Genomic DNA, 7,131 nt, shown 5'->3' with positions numbered 1-7,131 from the left:
TCCCACGGTGGCCACAATATATTTGTTGTCGTGTGAAGTCATAAGGTCCCTAGAGTAGTCATAATATACATAACATCGTGTGAATTCATGAGGTTCCTAGAGTGGCCACAATATATTTGATATTGTGTGAAGTCACGAGGCCCCTAAAATGACATAGTATATTGATATTGTGTTGTGCACGAGGCCCAAATATTTCTATATACTATATTTGAATATGGTTTCTAGAGACTAAATAAAAAAATTGAGTATAAAGATATAAAATAAGTTAAATGTATACAAATTCACCTTTATAATTAGAAGGTTGCTTGCTTGGATATTTAATAAAAGTGACCTTCTTTCATATTCTAGATCATGCAATAGAGCTATGTTCTAAGAAACTTATTCTAATTCATACTTTGCACTAATTCATACAAAATATGTCTTTTAAAGGGAAAAGGGTCCGAAAAATACTTCAACTTTTGCCGAAATTGTTGTTACGATACCAAACTTTATGAAGGACTTTTTACCCCCTGCACTATTTAATAATGTATTTTAAAGGTATATATGTGTCCACGTGGACACGTTACTATTTTAAATGATGCAATATGTATGATGTCCACGTGGACACATTAATACCTTTAAAATACACTATTAAATAATGTAGGGGTAAAAGGTCCTCCATAAAGTTTGATATCGTAACAACAAGTTCGGCCAAAGTTGAAGTATTTTTCAGACATTTTTTTCCCCTTTTAAAAGTAAGACTAGATCAATGCAAAAGGACTAGTACTATCCTAAATATAGATGATCACGTTCAAGATACATTTTTAGATGATATAACATGGTTATGTGCAAGAGCCAAAAATAGTAACCTAATAAAATTGGAGTCGAATCTACAGAAAATATGGAAGAACTTTCAAAGCTTTTACTATCGGTACAACTACAAAATTTATAGCCGAATTGTAATCCGAAAGATTTTATAGAATGTATAAACTAAAAATAAAATTGTTGAAAATAAATCTGATTGTAAAATTTATGAGATTACAAGATTAAGATTTTGTCCCCAGAATGAATTGTTTTGTTCATTGGTTAATATATATATAATCAATCTCTTGTACAATCACTCAACCTCATTCGAGTGTTGTAAACGATTTATCTATATGTGATGCCTCCGCAACTATATGAGTTATTAACTATAATGATCGGATATGCCAAGTAAATTCTATTATTTCTAATATGAGTTTATCAAACGAGGTGAGGGTTAGAGGCTCGAGTTCTACAAAGCATTTTTTTTTATCAAATTATAATCAGCTCTTCTAAGTCAAAAGATTAAGATATTATGACGTAGATTAATATTTGCAATCATCAACCTACAAATTAAGAATGAAAACAATTTCAATATCTTATAACTCTAATATCAAGCAATCACACAAATAACGTTATGAATACTACAATCTCATTGGTTTTCACAACATCAATTGAGAATTTAGCTATGCATACCGAAAGTAAAAAGACAATATATAAAGATAAAAATAGCATAACTTACTTTGAATATTTATAGCCTTGAAAGAATATGAGCTAATATCTTAAAAATGTCATTGAACTACGTAAAATCATCTTACAAAGTCATTAAACTTTGTTTTATATCAATAAAAAAAACTCAACTTACTAGTTTTATCTCTAAAAATCACTCAACTACATTTTTCATTAAACTATATTTGACATGACTAAATAAATTATTTTTTATGACACCTAATCATCACAATAAATAAAATTATAAAGTCAATATTTTTATGTCCTGATATTAGTTATATTTTTCACGTTTGATTAGGATTTGGGAATCGAATTCCATTTTAGCATATGAATTTTATAGGATTTGGGAATTGAATTCCATTTTAGCATATGAATTTATACAAATTAGTAAATTTGAATCCTAATTCCGAAAACACTTCAATGCTTTAAAAGATACTTAAAAGCCTCAGTTATGCCTCACTGAAACCAGTTACATGACAACCAAGTTGAACTTTGTTTTTATTTATTTTAAAAGGATAAATTTGACACACAAGTCACATAAACAGATTTTAGAACATAAAATTAATTAGTATAGAGGATTATAAGCTAACCTAGGTGAAGGCAAAGAGAAGTGAAGCAGGAAAATAGTTGGTTTCGTTCATTGAAGCTGCAATTCTCCTAAGACCAAAGAACCTAGAAATACTACTGATTATTTTGCAAAAAGAAAATCAGGTGAAGAAGTAGAGAAAAAGCATAATTACCTGGCATAAAAATAAGCAGATTATATAATTTTATTATTTATTAATGAGGTTGTGATTACACGGCATAAAAATAAATATAATTTTGTTGGATTCATGATTGGGATAAAAAGTAATTTAAATTGTCATATCAAATTTGTTTTAATGATAAATGTAGTTCAATGATTTTTTAAGATAAAAACTTAAGTTGAGTGACTTTATTGATACAAAACAAAGTTCAATGACTTTACTAGATAATTTTGTATAGTTCAATGATCTTTTAAGATATTAACTCAAAGAATATTTAAGATCTTCCATTCAAGAACTAAAAAGAAGTAAAGTATGAAACTGAACAACAGAGAAACTACTAACTAAACTAACCTAAAAAATTCTCCCACTCTTTATTACAGAAATCTAACATGTCTATTTATAATGGTCTAAGAAGTTAAAATTCTAAAAATATCAACTTAGTCCACCAACATGGTTCATGACCCAATATGAGGACACTTAGTCCTTGATTTGCACAATTCTTTAACGATCAATTGTCTTACCTCAGATTGACATAACTAACATTGCAGTCTAAATGTGTGATACAATACTTTATCTACTTTAATTCACCAATGCATATAAGAGTTATATTTCAAAAAGTTTAACTTTATTCAATCACTAGTGAATTTGTCCGCGCTTCGCGCGGCTATAAAAGACGATAAGATATCAAACATACGATAATAAAAATTCATATAAAATATAAAATAAAGATAAATCATAAAGAGAACGTACGAAATAAATAAATAATGCAACATCATTCTTATGACCTTAATCATTAAAAAGCAGACGAAAAAAATGAAATTAATGCATAATTATTCGAGTTCATGTCGACGTCGTCCGCCCCCACAAGCCGTTCACCAAACAAATAGCCTTCCTTTTGTTCTTCAAATCAGCCAACAACATGAAAATAATAAGCACCGGAAACATAACTTAAAAAGGCAATAATGTGATTTTTTTACTATGTCTTACGTTGTCTCAATTTATAACACTATAATATCAAATATCAAATACTATCATGAATATGACTATTAATTATTTTAGGGATTATGAGGATAAAAAGTTATGGGAGTGATAAATATAAATGCCATTAAATTTTACATTAATTAATATGAATGAATGGTTAATTGACATATTTATTTATTATATAATATACAAAATAAAGAGAACTCATAGAGAGAACATATGAAAAAATAAAATAATGTAATAGTATTCCTATGATCTTATTCATTAAAAAATAAAAGAAAAAATACACTTCCACAAACCGATCACCATTCAATAGTTTTCATATTATACCTCAAGTCAATTAAAACATGAATATAATAAACATAAAAAAACATAACAACTTAAAAGGTTAATGTAATCATTTGTACAAAGTTTTACAATATCTTCATTTTTAACTCTACAATATAAAATACCAAATAGTATTTTAAAATGAGAGGAATACATTCAACACTACATAAATTAGATAGACATAACTACATTATTTCTTTAATCATCCTTCTAAGTATACCATAACTGAATAAAACTCATAACAATAGATGAATAAATTATACAAAGAAAAAAACAGAAGATGGTATTAATTTTCACAATTCTTTTAATTTGCTATAAAAAGTTCATCAAATACAAAAAATAATAGATAATTTAATTTAATTAACTGCCAAATGAGTGACTATTCTACTAAAACTAAATAATTAAAAATAAATAAAATAATATATTTACACAACCTTCTACCATACAAATATACTGAGAGCAGACAAAAAGATAGCGGAATACAAATTTTCAAGCATAATATGAAACTGCGAAACTAAAAAGTCATAATCATAATTAAGATTGCATCAAATTGAGAAAAAGTAAGAAAAAATGCAATTTCAAAAAGAAATTAGGGAAAAAAAGTAAAGATTTGGCCCTTGAATGTACTTTCATGTCTAATTTCTGAGGAAACAAACACAAATTACTTTCTTTTCTTTTGGTTCTTACCGTGTTATCTTCAAAGTCTTCATATTGTCTCATGAACTACTCATATCAGGATATCTACTCAAGAAGAACAATTAATTTTTTGATTTGTAGATGCAATAGATTAAACAGACGTTAAATAGTGAAAAACTTAAGACTATTATGCAATCGAAAGGACATATTGCACTTAATGACCCATTGTTTCAATTTAATTATGATCATTTTAATGACCCATTATAATGTAATAAATACAAATAATAATGAAAGAAATAATTCATTTTTTTTAACGTTTGAAGAAAGAAAATAAGGAAAAAATTCAAAATTATGAGAAAAAAAATAAATAGTAATAGAGGCCAATGAGGCATGCCACATCAGCGGGTTCATTTTCAGCTTTATTAATATATATAGATTTTTATCTAAGTGTCCTCATAATAGATCAAAGAAGTGTCTCAAAAACAATACAAACACATATATACATGAACAATGGGAAAATGAGACAAAAGAGAAGAGAAATCTTCCACACTCACAAAGAATTCATATGTTATACATGCACATCATAGGCTTGCCCTTATTTTCTATAGTCCGTTGTTTTTGGAAGACTATTGATATTACATAAGAAATTCACTAAGCTTATTCATGATATCGTGATAGCCAGATTCAATGTAACACCAAAAAATTTCTAATCTAAGAGTCGAACCATTTTTCATGTGCGTATAGGGTCGTACCAGGCAATTCTTAATTGTGCATAGGTGTTAATCAATTCTTTAGTGTGGAAATCGATTCAAAGATGAATTAAGGTTATAAGAATTCAGTAGCACAAAGTTGAGTTAAAAATTTCCTTAATGATTAAGTTTCGATACAAAAGTTTACTTGGGTCAATTTCAAACAATCATATCTCTTAAAATATGAGGTGCTCCATAACCTATCAAATTAAAGGTCTATGAATCTTCTTTCCAACGTCACCAAGTTTGCGTTAATTGAAGTTTGGAGTAAAAAGTTATGTCCATTTTAGTGAAGTCCTGTCAAGCAATCACAGTTTCACATTCGGCATTACGGACGGTGGAGTGTTCCATCGACCGTGGAGCCATTCGTGAAAGGCTTGCTACAAAATTCTTTAGAAACTTCATGCACATGTTCCAAAGTTATTTTGGTCCTTTTCTAAGCCTTTTAGCCATATTTTAAGTCATTTTTTTGGGTGTTTAAAGGAGTATATCATACAACTATCTAATTTTTCTATCATAATCATCAATCTAAACGTTCAAGTATCTGAAAATTCTCTCAAAACTCACTTAGAGTTCATCTTCTCCATCAAGAACCCTAAAACTTTCAAGTCAAAATTCAAGATACAAAGAAAAGTCTTCCATCCAAGGTTTTTCCAAGTACTTCCACTCTAAGAACTCCATAGAAAAGTTTCTTTTCTCAAGATCAAGCACCAAGATTCCAAGATCAAGGATTTCCTCCAAGAAAGCTAGTGTTCTTCCTCGGGCTCAAGAAAAAATATCAAGTCTTCGCTAAAGTTTTCAGTCTAAAAGCTTCATAATCAAGTATGTAATATTACTCATAGTGATGGACTAAGTTCATCCTAACACTCTACATCTAAATTCAGTCGGCAAGATTTAAATTTAGGATATTTACCCCAAGTTTCTTGAATTTCACGTATGATTTGATCTCTTACTATTGAATTCTGATTTGTATCATTGAGATTATAGTTTTTCATGTGTTTTGGTTCTTAAATTATTGTTCATGCTTATTTTATCACATGAACCATATTTAGTTAAGAATTGTTGAAAGTTTTTGCATAATTATTTCCATGCATTGACTACTGAAGATAAAGTAAATTCAAGTATTTTAAGTTACCATTTGAGAAAAGTTTTAAGGGAACACTATGTGCTTCGAATGCATTATTTTTACGGTGAAAGCATGATTTGTTTTAAGAAAGCATAATCAGTTTGAAGAAGCAGTTTCAATCAGTTAAAAGTAAGGATCGATATTTCTTAAAGAAATACTTTTGAGTATTAACTCAACACATATATTACTATGAACATAAATACATGTTTTTAGGAGAAGTATTGAGCACCGATTTGGGTAAGAGTTAAGATAACTCAAACTTCACAAATTATGCAGCCAACGTAGATATGATCATTCTGTTAGTTCGGCAACTCCTCACTCAGCCTCGTTAAGGGCTTTTTAGATGGATCCATTGGTTCAATTTTGTTGTCTTATGCTCTGAATATAGGATGGTTGTGGCAACATGGGCTAGACGTTGTATCATCAAGAGACTCATAGTGATGGTTGTCGGTTAGAGGAACTCTCCAAAAAAAGTAAAATATACTAATTTTAGCCTTTGATATATTGCATTGTCTCAGTTGTAAAGTTTTATCCATTTTCATTACAAACCCTTTCCAAGATTTCCTCCAAAACCCTCTCTCTAGATCAAGGAAGAAGAAGCTAGGGTTCTTCAAGATCAAGTCTCCTTTCTTCATCATTGTTAGGGTTCGAAATCAAGGTATGTAGGGAGTTCATCAATGAGTTACATTCACCCATTGAGTCCCCAAAGATTCTTCAATTCTCCAATTCAATTTCAATAAATTGGTTAGGTTTTCATTAAATTCCTCATGGGTTCTATTTGTATGGATTTAAATTATTTGATTTTGATCATATTATGATTATTTAGAGTCAATTACATGTTTTTAGATAAATTTCATATGAACCTATGCATTGATCATGATTTATACTATGAACCCTAATTTACATGAATTTGAAGAAAAGTTATGAATCAATGAATGATATTTTCATGAACTTATGCATGATTTGTGATCTAGGTTTCTTTAAGATAAGCATCAATGAGATTGTGAAAGGTTTTCTCACATATGCATGAATTGTGAAAGGTTTTCTCACATACTTA

Source organism: Solanum tuberosum, unplaced genomic scaffold (genome assembly GCF_000226075.1).
Source record: "Solanum tuberosum cultivar DM 1-3 516 R44 unplaced genomic scaffold, SolTub_3.0 scf00151, whole genome shotgun sequence".
Lineage (NCBI taxonomy): Eukaryota > Viridiplantae > Streptophyta > Magnoliopsida > Solanales > Solanaceae > Solanum > Solanum tuberosum.
Note: the sequence above shows the minus strand (reverse complement) of the source record.